At 37.6% G+C, this 15,926-nt stretch overlaps 2 non-coding genes across 2 annotated transcripts; both read left to right on the top strand.

Annotated features, from left to right (window-relative positions):
• The first annotated feature begins 585 nt into the window (after positions 1–585).
• Positions 586–693, top strand: LOC112739209 (small nucleolar RNA R71). Its single transcript, XR_003170146.1, has one exon. It is a non-coding gene; the product is annotated as a small nucleolar RNA R71 (small nucleolar RNA).
• Positions 694–13,997: 13,304 nt separating this feature from the next.
• Positions 13,998–14,105, top strand: LOC112739181 (small nucleolar RNA R71). The gene has a single exon (XR_003170118.1). It is a non-coding gene; the product is annotated as a small nucleolar RNA R71 (small nucleolar RNA).
• Positions 14,106–15,926: the final 1,821 nt, after the last annotated feature.

Here is a 15,926-nt window from a genome sequence, read left to right as displayed (position 1 = left end):
GACTAAGTTTGCTAAATTAGAGGTATTTTGTTCAGAGTTCTCTGTCTGTTGCTGAGTGGATGATGGAAAAGGTTTACTATTGTTAAACCTATTTCTTCCACCATTATTAAAGCCTTGTTGAGGCTTTTGTTGATCCTTCCATGAGATATTTGGGTGATTTCTCCATGAGAGATTATAGGTGTTTCCATATGGTTCACCCATGTAATTCACCTTTGCTATTGCAGGGTTCTCAGGATCGTAAGCTTCTTCTTCAGAAGATGCCTCTTGAGTACTGTTGGATGCAGCTTGCATTCCATTCAGACTCTGAGAAATCATATTGACTTGCTGAGTCAATATTTTATTCTGAGCCAATATGGCATTCAGAGTATCAATTTCAAGAACTCCCTTCTTCTGAGGCGTCCCATTACTCACAGGATTCCTCTCAGAAGTGTACATGAACTGGTTATTAGCAACCATGTCAATAAGTTCTTGAGCTTCTGCAGGCATTTTCTTTAGGTGAATGGATCCACCTGCAGAAGTATCCAATGACATCTTAGCTAATTCAGACAGACCGTCATAGAATATATCCAGGATGGTCCATTCTAAAAGCATGTCAGAAGGACACTTTTTGGTCAGTTGTTTGTATCTCTCCCAAGCTTCATAGAGGGATTCACCTTCTTTCTGTCTGAAGGTTTGAACATCCACTCTAAGCTTGCTCAGCTTTTGAGGAGGAAAGAACTTGGCTAAGAAAGCCGTGACCAGCTTATCCCAAGAGTTCAGGCTATCTTTGGGTTGAGAGTCCAACCACACTCTAGCTCTGTCTCTTACAGCAAAAGGGAAAAACATGAGCTTGTAGACTTCAGGATCTACTCCATTAGTCTTAACAGTATCACAGATCTGCAAGAATTCAGTTAAGAACTGAAAAGGATCTTCAGATGGAAGTCCATGAAACTTGCAGTTCTGTTGCATCAGAGAAACTAATTGAGGTTTCAGCTCAAAATTGTTTGCTCCAATGGTAGGGATGGAGATGCTTCTTTCATGTAAATTGGAATTAGGTGCAGTAAAGTCACCAAGCATTCTCCTTGTATTATTATTATTTTTGGCTGCCATCTCCTCTTCCTGTTCAAAAATTTCTGAAAGGTGCTTGCTGGATTGTTGTAATTTAGCTTCTCTTAGTTTCCTCTTCAGAGTCCTTTCAGGTTCTGGATCTGCTTCAACAAGAATGTTCTTGTCCTTGCTCCTGCTCATATGAAAAAGAGGGAACAGAAAAAAAAAATAATAATAGGGATCCTTTTTACCCAGGTATAGAGGTTCCCCTGTGTGAGTAGAAGAAGAAAAGAATGTAATGTAAAGAAGGGAAGAAGAGAAAATTCGAACACAGATAGAAGAGGGGGTTCGAATTTGTGTGAGATGAAGTGTTAGTAGATGAATAAATAAATAGAAGGAGATGAGAGAGAAAGAGGATTTTCAAAAATAATTTTTGAAAAAGAGTTAGTGATTTTCGAAAAATAGTTTTTGAAAAAGGTTAGTAATTTTCGAAAATTAGGAATAAAATTAAAATAAAAAATTAAAATAATTAGTTAATTGAAAAGAAATGTTAAAAAAGAGGGAGATATTTTCGAAAATTAGAGAGAGAGAGTTAGTTAGGTAGTTTTGAAAAAGATAAGAAACAAACAAAAAGTCAATTAGTTAGTTGAAAAAGATTTGAAAATCAATTTGAAAAGATAAGAAGATAAGAAGTTAGAAAAAATATTTTAAAACCAAATTTTTGAAAAAGATAAGATTTTTAAAAAAAGAGATATGATAAAAAGATATGATTAGAATTAGTTTTGAAAAAGATTTGATTTTTAAAATCACAATTAATGACTTGACTCACAAGAAACCACAAGATATGATTCTAGAACTTAAACTTTGAATCTTCCTTAACAAGTAAGTAACAAACTTGAAATTTTTGAATCAAAACATTAATTGATGATGTTATTTTCGAAAATTATGTGATAAAGATAAGAAAAAAATTTTTGAAAAATATTTTTAAAATTTTCGAAAATAAATAAGAAAAGTGAAAAAGATATGATTTTTGAAAAAGATTTTAAAAAAAAATAAGATTTTTAAATTAAAAATTTGATTTGACTCATAAGAAACAACTAAGTTTTAAAAAGTTTTGAAAAAGTCAACTCAAATTTTCGAAATTTATGAGTGAAAAAGGGAAAGATATTTTTTTATTTTTGAATTTTTAATGATGAAAGAGAAAAACATGAAAATGATGCAATGCATGAAAATTTTGGATCTAAACATGTGATGCATGCAAGAATGCTATGAATGTCAAGATGAACACCAAGAACTCTTTGAAGATCATGATGAACATCAAGAATACATTTTTGAAAAATTTTTATATGCAAAGAAAACATGCAAGACACCAAACTTAGAAATCTTTCATGTTCAGACACTATGAATGCAAAAATGCACATGAAAAACAAGAAAAGACACAAAATAATAAAATATGAAGATCAATCAAGAAGGTTTATCAAGAACAACTTGAAGATCATGATGAATGCAATGCATGAATGTAATTTTCGAAAAATGCAAGATGAGTATGCAATTGACACCAAACTTAAAAATTGACTCAAGACTCAAACAAGAAACATGAAATATATTTTTGATTTTTATGATTTTTTAATTTTTTTGGATTTTTCGAAAATTATTTGTGAAAAAGAAAAATAAGGATTCCAAAATTTTTAATATGAATTCCAGGAATCTTGCACTCTTAGTCTAAAGCTCCAATCTGAGGGTTAGACATGGCTTAATAGCCAGTCAAGCTTTAGCATGTAAATCAAGTGGATCAGGAACAGCAGCAGGTGGATTAGCAACAACTAGCTTGCTCTTGATAATATTGGGTTGGAAGCCCCAGTCTAAATGAATTTAGACATGGCTTTACAGCCAGTCAGGCTTCAACATGCTTCATGAAACACTAGAATTCATTCTTAAAAAAATTTTAGAATAATTTTCGAAAACAGATGAGAAATTTTTGAAAGATTTTTGAAAAATTTTTTTGAAAATTTTTTGAAAATAAAATAAGAAGAAAATTACCCAATCTGAGCAACATGATGAACCGTCAGTTGTCCAAACTCGAACAATCCCCGGCAACGGTGCCAAAAACTTGGTGCACAAAATTGTGATCTCAGGCAACGGTGCAAAAAAAAACTCTGTACGCACGTCTTAATAAATCGTTTTTCATTCACAACTTCGATACAACTAACCAGCAAGTGCACTAGGTCGTCCAAGTAATAAACCTTACGTGAGTAAGGGTCGATCCCACGGAGATTGTTGGTATGAAGCAAGCTATGGTCATCTTGTAGATCTCATTCAGGCGGATATCAAATGGTTATGGAGTTTTCAAAAATAAATAATAATTAAATAGAAGATAAAGATAGAAATACTTATGTAATTCATTGGTGGGAATTTCAGATAAGCGTATAGAGATGCTTTCGTTATTCTGAACTTCTGCTTTCCTGCTGTCTTCATCCAATCAGTCTTATTCCTTTTCATGGCTGGCTTTGAGTAAGGACATCACCATTGTCAATGGCTACTTTTCATCCTCTCTGTGAAAAAGGTCCGATGCGCTGTCACTGCATGGCTAATCATCTGAAGGCATCACCGTGGTCAATGGCTGCATCCTATCCTCTTGTGAAAATGGTCCAAATGCCCTGTCACAGCATGGCTAATCATCTGAGGTTCTCGATCATACTGGAATTGGATTCACCCTCCTTTTGCATCTGTCACTACGCCCAGCACTCGTGAGTTTGAAGTTCATCACAGTCATTCAATCCCAGAGTCCTACTCGGAATACCACAGATAAGGTTTAGACTTTCCGGACTCTCATGAATGCCGCCATCAATCTAGCTTATACCACGAAGATTCTGATTAAGAGATCCAAGAGATACTCATTCAATCTAAGGTGGAACGGAAGTGGTTGTCAGGCACGCATTCGTGGGGGAATGATGATGATTGTCACGTTCATCACATTCATATTGAAGTGCGAATGAATATCTTAGAAGCGGAATAAGTTAAATTGAATAGAAAAACAGTAGTACTTTGCATTAATTCATGAAGAACAGCAAAGCTCCACACCTTAATCTATGGAGTGCAGAAATTCTACCGTTTGAAAATACATAAGTGAAAGGTTCAGGCATGGCTGAATGGCCAGCCCCTCTGATCTAAGAACCAGACGTCCCAAGATGTCTAATACAATAGTAAAAAGTCCTATTTATACTAAACTAGTTACTAGGGTTTACAGAGATAAGTAATTGATGCATAAATCCACTTCCGGGGCCCGCTTGGTGTGTGCTTGGGCTGAGCTTGAATGTTACACGTGCAGAGGCTCTTTCTGGAGTTGAACGCCAGGTTGTAACGTGTTTCTGGCATTCAACTCTGGTTCGTGACGTGTTTCTGGCGTTTAACTCCAGACTGCAGCGTAGAACTGGCGTTCAACGCCCTTTTGCGTCATCTAAACTCGGCCAAAGTATGGACTATTATATATTTCTGGAAAGCCCTGGATATATACTTTCCAACGCAATTGGAAGCGTGCCATTTTGAGTTTTGTAGCTCCAGAAAATCCACTTTGAGTGCAGGGAGGTCAGAATCCAACAGCATCAGCAGTCATTCTTCCACCTCTGAATCTGATTTTTGCTCAAGTCCCTCAATTTCAGCCAGAAAATACCTGAAATCATAGAAAAACACACAAACTCATAGTAAAGTCCAGAAATGTGAATTTAACATAAAAACTAATGAAAACATCCCTAAAAGTAACTAGATTCTACTAAAAACATACTAAAAACAATGCCGAAAAGCGTATAAATTATCCGCTCATCATCCACCTTAGTGATGGTGGCTTCTTCTTCCTCTTGAAGAACCAATGGAGTTTTTGAGCTCCTTTATGTCTCTTCCTTGCCTTTGTTGCTCCTCTTCCTAGAGGTTTCTCTGCCCTTAGGTGCCATTAGTGGTTATGGAAAGCAAAAACTGAGCTTTTCCACACCAAACTTAAAAGGTTTGCTCGTCCTCGAGCAAAAGTGGATAGAAGGGAGTAGAGGAAGAATGATGCAATTAATTTTGAAAACTTATTATTGTATGCAAGAAAAATTAAAAAGAGTTGAAAAGAATTTGAAAAGATAGGTAAGTTTTGAAAACATTTTGGAAGGATGTGAAAAGAAAAAAAAGAATTAAAAAGAATTGGAAAGATTATTAATTTTTGAAAATAGAAATTGAAAGATGAACGTTTAAAATATGTTTAATGCAAAAAATTATGAATTAAAACATGAAAAATTGAAAAAAATCGAATTGGAAACAAAATTACCTCCCTTGTGTCATCCTGGCGTTAAACGCCCAGAATGCCATCTGTTCTGGCGTTTAACGCCCACTTGACTGCCATTTTGGGCGTTTAACGCCCAGCCAGATACCCTGGCTGGCGTTAAACGCCAGGAATCCTTCTTTACTAGGCGTTTTTCTGAACGCCTAAAATGCTACCTGCATGGGTGTTAAACGCCCATTCTGCTATCCTTACTGGCGTTTAAACGCCAATAAGCCTGTCCTCCAGGGTGTGCTGTTTTTGATGCTGTTTTTGATTCCACTTTAGTTCTGTAGCTGTTTTTGTGACTTCACATGATCATCAACCTAAAGAAAATATAAACTAACAATGGAAAATGAAATGAAAAATTAATTATCATAGATAAATAAGATTGGTTTGCTTCCCAATAAGCGCTTATTTACTGTCTTTAGCTGGACTTTTACTGAGCTTTTAATTTAGTCTCAGTTTTGAGCATTCTTGCTCAACATTGCCTTCAAGATAATGTTTGTGCTTACTGTACTCTTTGGGTATGAATCTCACAGCTTTATAGTTTGCAATGTCTACAAACCAAGGTACTTCCTGAATGGTAAAGAGTTGCTCATCCGGGAAGGTTTCAGAGATCTCAGTAGGAGGAAGGGACGCCTCTGCTACTAGCTCTATCCGGGACAAGTGGTCAGCTACTTGGTTCTCTGTCCCTTTTCTGTCTCTTATTTCTATATCAAACTCTTGCAGAAGCAACACCCATCTTATGAGTCTAGGCTTTGAATCCTGCTTTGTGAGGAGATATTTTAGAGTAGCATGGTCAGTGTACACAATCACTTTTGATCCTACTAAATAAGATCTGAACTTGTCAATGGCATAAACCACTACAAGCAACTCATTTTCTGTGGTTGTGTAATTCTTCTATGCGTCTTTTAAAATACGGCTTGCATAATAAATGACATGCAGAAGCTTGTCATGCCTTTGTCCCAATACTGCACCAATGGCATGGTCACTGGCATCACACATTAGTTCAAATGGTAATTTTTAGTCTGGTGCAGAAATGACTGGTGCTGTGACCAGCTTAGCTTTCAGAGTCTCAAACGCCTGTAGACACTCTGTGTCAAAGATAAATGGCGTGTCAGCAGCTAGCAGATTGCTCAGAGGTTTTGCAATTTTTGAAAAATCCTTTATAAACCTCCTATAGAACCCTGCATGCCCCAGAAAGCTTCTTATTGCTTTAACATTGGTAGGTGGTGGTAATTTTTCAATTACCTCTACCTTAGCTTGATCTACCTCTATTCCCTTGTTTGAAATTTTGTGCCCAAGGACAATTCCTTCAGTTACCATAAAGTGGCATTTTTCCCAGTTTAAAACCAGGTTAGTCTCTTGCATCTTTTCAGAACAAGTGCTAGATGGTTAAGACAGGAGCTGAATGAGTCTCCAAATATTGAGAAGTCATCCACGAAGACTTCCAGAAATTTCTCTATCATATCAGAGAAGATAGAGAGCATGCACCTCTGAAAGGTTGCAGGTGCATTGCACAGACCAAATGGCAACCTTCTGTAGGCAAATACTCCAGAAGGACATGTGAATGCTATTTTTTCTTGGTCCTGAGGATCTACTGCAATTTGGTTGTAACTTGAATAGCCATCCAAAAAGCAGTAGTATTCATGACCTGCTAGTCTCTCTAGCATCTGGTCTATGAATGGTAAAGGAAAATGATCCTTTCTGGTGGCTGTATTGAGCCTTCTATAGTCAATACACATACGCCACCGTGTAACTGTTCTCGTAGGAACCAGTTCATTCTTTTCATTCTGAACCACTGTCATGCCTCCCTTCTTGGGGATAACTTGGACAGGACTTACGCAAGGGCTATCAGAAATGGGATAAATAATCCCAGCCTCTAGTAACTTAGTGACCTTTTTCTGCACCACCTCCTTCATGGCTGGATTCAGCCTCCTCTGTGGTTAAACTACTGGCTTAGCATCATCCTCCAATAGGATCTTGTGCATGCATCTAGCTGGGCTAATGCCCTTAAGATCACTTATGGACCACCCAAGAGTTGTCTTGTGTGTCCTTAGCACCTGAATTAGTGCTTTCTCTTCCTGTGGCTCTAAAGCGGAGCTTATGATTACTGGAAAAGTGTCATCTTCTCCCAGAAATACATATTTCAGGGATGGTGGTAGTGGTTTGAGCTCAGGTTTAGGAGGCTTCTCATCTTCCTGATGAGTTTTCAGAGGTTCTTCTGTTCTCTCTGGTTCCTCCAGATCAGGCTGAACATCTTTAAAAATGTTCTCTAGCTCTTATTCGAGACTCTCAGTCATATTGACCTCTTCCACAAGGGAGTCAATAATATCAGCACTCAAGCAGTCTTTTGGCGTGTCTAGATGCTGCATAGCTTTGACAGCATTCAACTTAAACTCGTCCTCATTGACTCTCAGGGTTATCTCCCCTTTTTGGATGTCAATGAGGGTTCGTCCAGTTGCTAGAAAAGGTCTTCCTAGAATGAGAGCTGCACTCTTGTGCTCTTCCATTTCCAGTACTACAAAGTCAGTAGGAAAGGCAAATAGCCCAACCTTGATAATCATGTCCTCAATTATGCCTGATGGGATTTTAATGGAGCCATTAGCAAGTTGAAGGCATATCCGGGTTGGTTTAACTTCATCAGTCAAACCATGCTTTTTGATAGTAGATTCAGGTATTAGATTGATACTTGCCCCAAGATCACATAGAGCTGTCTTGGTACAATCATCCTCTAATGTGCATGGTATCATAAAGCTTTCGGGATCTTTAAGCTTCTCTGGTAAGCTTTTCAGAATGACTGTACTGCATTCTTCAGTGAGGAAAAGTTTTTCAGCCTCTCTCCAATCCTTCTTATGACTTAAGATATCTTTCATGAACTTAGCATAAGAAGGTATTTGCTCAAGTGCCTCTGCAAACAGAATCTTTATTTCAAGAGTCCTGAGATAGTCTGTGGTGGACGAAATTATGATTACACTTTGATTATGTAAAATTCATTGCTCTTTCTTTCCCTGGCAATGGCGCCAAAAACATGATGCCAATACCATGGTTCACAACTTCGCACAACTAACCAGCAAGTGCACTGGGTCGTCCAAGTAATACCTTACGTGAGTAAGGGTCGAATCCCACGGAGATTGTTGGTATGAAGCAAGCTATAGTCACCTTGTAAATCTCAGTCAGGCAGATATAAAATAGTAATGGGGTTTTCGAAAATAATACTAAAATAAGGATAGAAATACTTATGTAATTCATTGGTTAGAATTTCAGATAAGCGTGTAGAGATGCTTTCGTTCCTCTGAACCTCTGCTTTCCTGCTGTCTTCATCCAATCAATCTTACTCCTTTCTATGGCTGGCTTTATGTAAGGATGTCACCGGTGCCAATGGCTACTTTCGATCTCTCTCGGGAAAATGATTTAAATGCTCTGTCACAGCACGGATAATCGTCTGGAGGCATCACCTTTGTCATTGGTTGCATCCTATTCCTCCCTGTGAAAATGGTCCGATGCACTGTCACTGCATAGCTAATCATCTGGAGGTTCTCGATCATGCTGGAATAGGATTTACTATCCTTTTGCGTCTGTCACTACGCCCAGCACTCGCGAGTTTGAAGCTCGTCATAGTCATTCAATCCCAGAGTCCTACTCGGAATACCACGGACAAGGTTTAGACTTTCCGGATTCTCATGAATGCCGCCATCAATCTAGCTTATACCACGAAGATCCCAATATCTCGGACTCGGTCCCCTGTATTAGTAATCTAAGAGATACTCGTTCAATCGAAGGTAGAACGGGAGTGGTTGTCAGGCACGCGTTCATAGAGAATGATGATGATTGTCACGTTCATCACATTCAGGTTGAAGTGCGAATGAATATCTTAGAAGTGGAATAAGTTGAATTGAATAGAAAACAGTAGTACTTTGCATTAATCTTTGAGGAACAGCAGAGCTCCACACCTTAATCTATGGAGTGTAGAAGCTCTACCGTTGAAAATACATAAGTGAAGGTCCAGGCATGGCCGAGAGGCCAGCCCTCAAAACGTGATCAATAGATCAAAAGATAATCCAAAGATCCCTAATACAATAGTAAAAGGTCCTATTTATAATAAACTAGCTACTAGGGTTTACAGAAGTAAGTAATTGATGCATAAATCCCCTTCCGGGGCTTACTTGGTGTGTGCTTGGGCTGAGCTTGAAGTCTACACGTGGAGAGGTCATTCTTGGAGTTGAATGCCAGCTTTTGTGCCAGTTTGCATCATATAAACTTGGGAAAAGTATGGACTATTATATATTAATGGAAATCCCTGGATGTCTACTTTCCAACGCAATTGGAAGCGCGCCTTTTTGAGTTCTATAGCTCTAGAAAATCCATTTTGAGTGCAGGGAGGTCAGAATCCAACAGCATCAGCAGTCCTTCTTCAACCTCTGAATCTGATTTTTGCTCAAATCCCTCAATTTCAGCCAGAAAATACCTGAAATCATAGAAAAACACACAAACTCATAGTAAAGTCCAGAAATGTGAATTTAACATAAAAACTAATGAAAACATCCCTAAAAGTAACTAGATTATACTAAAAACATACTAAAAACAATGCCATAAAGCGTATAAATTATCCGCTCATCACAACACCAAACTTAAATTGTTGCTTGTCCCCAAGCAACTGAAAATCAAATAGGATAAAAAGAGAATATACTATAAATTCCAAACTATCAATGAAACATAGCTCCAATCAAATGAGCGGGACTTATAGCTTTTTGCCTCTTGAATAGTTTTGGCATCTCACTTTATCCATTGAAGTTCAGAATGATTGGCATCTATAGGAACTCAGAGTTCAGATAGTGTTATTGATTCTCCTAGTTCAGTATGATGATTCTTGAACACAGCTTCTTTATGAGTCTTGGCCGTGGCCCTAAGCACTTTGTTTTCCAGTATTACCACCGGATACATAAATGCCACAGACACATAATTGGGTGAACCTTTTCAGATTGTGACTTAGCTTTGCTAAAGTCCCCAATTAGAGGTGTCCAGGGTTCTTAAGCACACTCTTTTTTTGCTTTGGACCTTGACTTTAACCGCTCAGTCTCAAGTTTTCACTTGACACCTTCACGCCACAAGCACATGGTTAGGGACAGCTTGGTTTAGCCGCTTAGGCCAGGATTTTATTCCTTTAGGCCCTCTTATCCACTGATGCTCAAAGCCTTGGGATCCTTTTTATTTGCCCTTGCCCTTTGGTTTTTAAGGGTTATTGGCTTTGTGCTCTTGCCTCTTGGTTTTAAGAGCTTTTGGCTTTTTCTGCTTGCTTTTTCTCTTTCTTTCTATTTTTTTTTCGCCTTTTTTTTTTTCTGCAAGCTTTGTTCTTTGCTGCTTTTTCTTACTTCAAGAATCATTTTTATGATTTTTCAGATTATCAAATAACATGTTTCCTAGTCATCATTCTTTCAAGAGCCAACATATTTAACATTCTTAAACAACAACTTCAAAAGACATATGCACTGTTCAAGCATACATTCAGAAAATAAGAAGCATTGTCACCACATCAATATAATTAAGCTAAGTTCAAGAATAAATTCAAAACTCATGTACTTCTTGTTCTTTTGAATTAAAACATTTTTCATTTAAGAGAGGTGATGGATTCATAGGACATTCATAACTTTAAGACAAAGTTACTAACTACTAATGATCATGTAATGAAGACACAAACATGGATAAGCACTTAACATAGAAAACAAAAAACAGAAGAAATAAGAACAAGGAATGAGTCCACCTTAGTGATGGTGGCGTTTCCTTCTTGAGGAACCAATGATGTCCTTGAGCTCTTCTATGTCTCTTCCTTGTCTTTGTTGCTCCTCCCTCATTGCTTTTTGATCTTCTCTTATTTCATGAAGGATGATGGAGTGCTCTTGATGTTCCACCCTTAGTTGTCCATGTTGGAACTTAATTCTCATAGGGAGGTGTTGATTTGCTCCCAAAAATTCTGTGGAGGCAAGTGCATCTCTTGATGTATCTCAGGGATTTCTTGATGATGAGCTTCTTCATGTGCCTGTTGAGATTCATGAATGTGCTCTCTTGTTTGCTCCATCCTTTTCTTAGTGATGGGCTTGTGAGATGAATCTTTTCATCTTCCATGGCTCAGAGGTGAAAGCATTTGTCTTCCCTTTCCTCTTTCTTGAGGTTTTTCTGGCCCTAGGTGCCATTTAATGGTAATGGAAAAACAAAAAGCTTATGCTTTTACAACACCAAACTTAGAATATTGCTCGCCCTCGAGCAAGAGAAGAAAGAATAGATGAAGAAGAAGAAGATATGGAGGAGATAGAGGGATGTGTGTATGGATGTGAGTGGTGAATGGAAAACAGAAGGGATAACCATGAATGGAGAGAGAGAGGGTGAGGTGGGTGGGGATCCTGTGAGATTCACAGATCCTGAGATGATCCTGTGGGGTCCACAGATCCTGAGATGATCCTGTGGGGTCCACAGATCCTGAGGTGTTCAAGGAATTACAACCTTGCACCAAATTAGGCATGTAAAATGCCCTTGCACACAACTCTGGGTGTTCAGCGCCAGGTTGGTGCCCATTTTGGGCGTTCAACGCCCATTTGTTGCCCATTTTTGGCGTTGAACGCCAGAACCATGCTTGTTCTGGGCGTTCAGTGCCAGTTCCTCTCCAGGGTGCAATTCTGGCGTTCAAACGCCCAGATGCTGCCCATTTCTGGCGTTCAGCGCCAGAACCATGCTCTGTTCTGGCGTTGAACGCCCAAAACATGCTTCTTACTGGCATTTAAACGCCAGTAAGGTCTTCCTCCAGGGTGTGATTTTTCTTCTGCTGTTTTTGATTTCGTTTTCAATTTTTATATTTATTTTGTGACTTCACATGATCATGTACCTATAAAGACATATAACTAAGAAAAATATAGTTAGATAAATAAAAATTGGGTTGCCTCCCAACAAGCGCTTCTTTAATGTCAATAGCTTGACAGTGGGCTCTCATGGAGCCTCACAGATGTTCAGAGCATTGTTGAAACTCTCCAACACCAAACTTAGAGTTTGGATATGGGAGTTCAACACCAAACTTAGAGTTTGGTTGTGGCCTCTCAACACCAAACTTAGAGTTTGACTGTGGGGGCTTTGTTTGACTCTGCTTTGAGAGAAGCTTTTTCTGCTTCCTCTCCATGGATGCAGAGAGAGATCCTTGAGTTGTAAACACAAGGTTGTCCTTATTCAATTGAAGGATCAATTCTCCTCTGTCCACATCAATCACAGCTCTTGCTGTGGCTAGGAAAGGTCTTCCTAGGATGATGGATTCATCCTCTTCCTTTCCAGTATCTAAGACTATGAAATCAGCAGGGATGTAAAGGCCTTCAACCTTTACTAACACGTCCTCTACTTGTCCATAAGCCTGTTTTCTTGAATTGTCTACCATCTCTAATGAGATTTTAGCAGCTTGCACCCCATAGATTCCCAGTTTCTCTATTACATAGAGGGGCATGAGGTTTATTCCTGAACCAAGGTCACATAAAGCCTTAAAGATCATGGTGCCTATGGTACAAGGTATTATGAACTTTCCAGGATCCTGTTTCTTCTGAGGCAATGTCAGTTGATCCAGATCACTTAGTTCATTGGTGAGCAAGGGAGGTTCATCTTCCCAAGTTTCAATACCAAATAATTTGGCATTCAGCTTCATGATTGCACCAAGAAACTTGGCAGCTTGCTCTTCAGTAACATCCTCATTCTCTTCAGAAGAGGAATACTCATTAGAGCTCATGAATGGCATAAGGAGGTTCAATGGAATCTCTATGGTCTCTATATGAGCCTCAGAGTCCTTTGGTTCCTCAGAGGAAAACTCCTTATTGATCACTGGGCATCCCAGGAGGTCTTCCTCCTTGGGATTCACGTCCTCCTCTCCCTCATTGGGTTCGGCCATTTTGGTTATGTCAATGGCCTTGCACTCTCCTTTTGGATTTTCTTCTGTATTGCTTGGGAGAGTGCTAGGAGGGATTTCAGTGATCCTTTTACTCAGCTGGCCCACTTGTGCTTCCAAATTTCTAATGGAAGACCTAGTTTCATTCATGAAACTTACAATGGCCTTAGATAGATCAGAGACTAAGTTTGCTAAATTAGAAGTATTTTGTTCAGAGTTCTCTGTCTGTTGCTGAGTGGATGATGGAAAAGTTTTATTATTGTTAAACCTGTTTCTTCCACCATTATTAAAGCCTTGTTGAGGCCTTTGATCCTTCCATGAGAGATTTGGATGATTTCTCCATGATGGATTATAGGTGTTTCCATAAGGTTCACCTAAGTAATTCACCTCTGCTATTGCAAGGTTTTCAGGATCATAAGCTTCTTCTTCATGAGAAGCCTCTTGAGTACTGTTGGATGCAGCTTGCACTCCATTCAGACTCTTAGAAATCATATTGACTTGCTGAGTCAATATTTTGTTCTGAGCCAATATGGCATTCAGAGTATCAACTTCAAGAACTCCCTTCTTCATAGGCATCCCATTACTCACAGGATTCCTCTCAGAAGTGTACATAAACTGGTTATTAGCAACCATGTCAATGAGTTCTTGAGCTTCTGCAGGCGTTTTCTTTAGGTGAATGGATCCACCTGCAGAAGTATCCAATGACATCTTTGATAACTCAGACAGACCATCATAGAATATATCCAGGATGGTCCATTCTGAAAGCATGTCAGAAGGACACTTTTTGGTCAACTGTTTGTATCTTTCCCAAGCTTCATAGAGGGATTCACCTTCTTTCTGTCTGAAGGTTTGAACATCCACTCTAAGCTTGCTCAACTTTTGAGGAGGAAAGAACTTGGCTAAGAAAGTCGTGACCAGCTTATCCCAAGAGTTCAGGCTGTCTTTGGGTTGAGAGTCCAATCACACTCTAGCTCTGTCTCTTACAGCAAAAGGGAAAAGCATGAGCCTATAGACTTCAGGATTTACTCCATTAGTCTTAACAGTATCACAGATCTGCAAGAATTCAGTTAAGAACTGAAAAGGATCTTCAGATGGAAGTCCATGAAACTTGCAGTTCTGCTGCATCAGAGAAACTAGCTGAGGTTTCAGCTCAAAATTGTTTGCTCCAATGGCAGGAGTGGAGATGCTTCTTCCATGTAAATTGGAATTAGGTGTAGTAAAATCACCAAGCATCCTCCTTGCATTATTATTATTTTCGGCTGCCATCTCCTTTACTTGTTCGAAATTTTCAATAAGGTTGTCTCTGGATTATTGTAATTTAGCTTCTCTTAATTTTCTCTTCAGAGTCCTTTCAGGTTCTGGATCAGCTTCAACAAGAATGTCTTTTTCTTTGTCCCTGCTCATAAGAAAGAGAAGAGAAAAAGAAAAGAAGAGGAATCCTCTATGTCACAGTAAAGAGGTTCCTTATTGTTAGTAGAAGAAGAGAAGAAGAAGAAAAAATTCGAACACAGATAGAAGAGGGGGGTTCGAATTTGGTGAGTGATGTGAGGAAGAGATGTTAGTAGATGAATAAATAAATAGAATAAGATGAGAGAGGGAGAGGATTTTCAAAAATAATTTTTGAAAAAGAGTTAGTAATTTTCGAAAATAGTTTTTGAAAAATGTTAGTAATTTTCGAAAATTAAGATTTTAAAATATGAAATAATTAGTTAATTAAAAAGAAATTTTGGAAAAGAGGGAAGATATTTTCGAAAATTAGAGAGAGAGAGTTAGTTAGGTGGTTTTAAAAAAGATAAGAAACAAACAAAAATTTAGTTAGTTAGTTGAAACAAATTTTGAAAAGATAAGAAGTTAGGAAGTTAGAAAAGATATTTTGCAATCACTTTTTTGAAAAAGGTAAGATAAGAAGATATTTTTGAAAAGATATGATAGAAATTAGTTTTTTGAAAAAGATTTGATTTTTAAAATCTCAATTAATGACTTGATTCACAAGAAATCACAAGATATGATTCTAGAACTTAAAGTTTGAATCTTTCTTAAAAAGTAAGTAACAAACTTGAAATTTTTTGAATCAAAACATTAATTGATGATGTTATTTTCGAAAATTTGATATAAAAATAAGAAAAAGATTTTTGAAAAATATATTTGGAATTTTCAAAAATAACTAAGAAATTTGAAAAAGATTTGATTTTTGAAAAAGATTTTGAAAAAGATGAGATTTTTAAATTGAAAATTTGATTTGACTCATGAAAACTAGATTTTAAAATTTTTTGAAAAAGTCAAATCTAATTTTCGAAATTTTAAGAGAGAAAAAGGGAAAGATATTTTTTTGATTTTTGAATTGTTATGATGAGAGAGAAAAACATGAAAATTATGCAATGCATGAAGATTTTTAGATCAAAACAATGAATGCTTGCAAGAATGCTATGAATGTCAAGATGAACACCAAGAACACTATGAATGTCAAGATGAACAATCAAGAACATATTTTTGAAAAATTTTTAATGCAAAGAAAACATGCAGGACACCAAACTTAGAAATCTTTGATGCTTAGGCACTAAGAATTCAAGAATGCATATGAAAAACAAGAAAAGACACAAAACATGCAAATGCAAAGATCAAACAAGAAGACTTACCAAGAACAACTTGAAGATCATGAAGAACACTATGAATGCATGAATTTTTTCGAAA

The sequence above is a fragment of the Arachis hypogaea genome, chromosome 13 (genome assembly GCF_003086295.3).
Source record: "Arachis hypogaea cultivar Tifrunner chromosome 13, arahy.Tifrunner.gnm2.J5K5, whole genome shotgun sequence".
Taxonomy (NCBI): Eukaryota; Viridiplantae; Streptophyta; class Magnoliopsida; order Fabales; family Fabaceae; genus Arachis; species Arachis hypogaea.
The sequence above is the reverse complement of the archived record's forward strand: the minus strand, read 5'-3'. Positions and strand labels throughout refer to the sequence as shown.